Source organism: Eptatretus burgeri, chromosome 6 (assembly GCF_056783735.1).
Source record: "Eptatretus burgeri isolate ZD-2024b chromosome 6, Ebu_testis_v1, whole genome shotgun sequence".
Lineage (NCBI taxonomy): Eukaryota > Metazoa > Chordata > Myxini > Myxiniformes > Myxinidae > Eptatretus > Eptatretus burgeri.
In genome coordinates this window covers 60,294,161-60,295,221 of record NC_140966.1, presented here as the reverse complement: position 1 = coordinate 60,295,221, position 1,061 = coordinate 60,294,161, and the positions used below count along the sequence as shown (strand labels likewise).

At 41.4% G+C, this 1,061-nt stretch overlaps 1 non-coding gene across 1 annotated transcript; it reads left to right on the top strand.

Moving 5' to 3' along the window:
• The first annotated feature begins 675 nt into the window (after window positions 1-675).
• Window positions 676-758, top strand: TRNAL-CAG (transfer RNA leucine (anticodon CAG)). The gene has a single exon. It is a non-coding gene; the product is annotated as a tRNA-Leu (tRNA).
• The last annotated feature ends 303 nt before the right edge of the window (window positions 759-1,061 follow it).

The following is a 1,061-nucleotide window of genomic DNA, read 5'->3' as shown; positions in this document are numbered from 1 at the left end:
TTGACCGATTTTGACCAAAATCTAATCAGCACGAGCCATCACCCTCCTGAATCAAGGGGTGTAATTTGACATTGATAGCTTCTTCCGTTCTCGAGTTATCGTTCCGACAAACAAACAAACAAACAAATAAACAGAAACGGAACTGATCAATATACTTATGAAATCTTTAAATTTCGTAAGTAACAAACACACACAGACCAACACACACACAGACCAACACACACACAGACCAACACACACACACACACACACACACACACACACACACACACACACACACACACACACACACACACACACACACACACACACACACACACACACACACACACACACACACACACACACACACACGACGGAAGTCATCAATATACTTCCGAAATCTTTAGATTTCGTCAGTAACAAGGAAATAAAACTACAGTATTTGACCAATCGCTGTGAAACAAACTCCCAAGCCTGAACTTGCTCTCTGGTTGAAAGATAAACTTATTCCTGTTTTGCGACCATCGAATATTTAAAAAAAATCCGCTTCGACTGAAACCAATGGGAACAACTGCCGAGACATTGGTTTCAGGTAAACCGAGTGGAGGTGCATTCTTTCACATGAAAAAAGTACCTGTCAAAAAAACCATAGAATAATATTTATTATAACATATTCTTCAACGATTGACAAGAGTCAGGATGGCCGAGCGGTCTAAGGCGCTGCGTTCAGGTCGCAGTCTCCTCTGGAGGCGTGGGTTCGAATCCCACTCCTGACATCAACCTTTTACAACTTCATTTTCATAAAAATTCAATGTTTTTACTCTTTTCAAGCCTTTTTTGCTTCATTAATTTATTTCCTCATTGCCAGTGTTGTTTTTTCTTCGATAAATACATGCAGTGGATGTTTCCCTTGCTCTGGCCTTGTTGCGCCATCTCTTGCTCACGTTTGGTATTTCACCCCATCACGTGACACCTTGTTGTCACATATTTATTTCGAGTTTCGTTTTTCCATCCCTGACGTCACCGTCCGACCTTTACCCATTTGGATGGGTTTGGAAACGTGCTTTGTGTCATTTGGG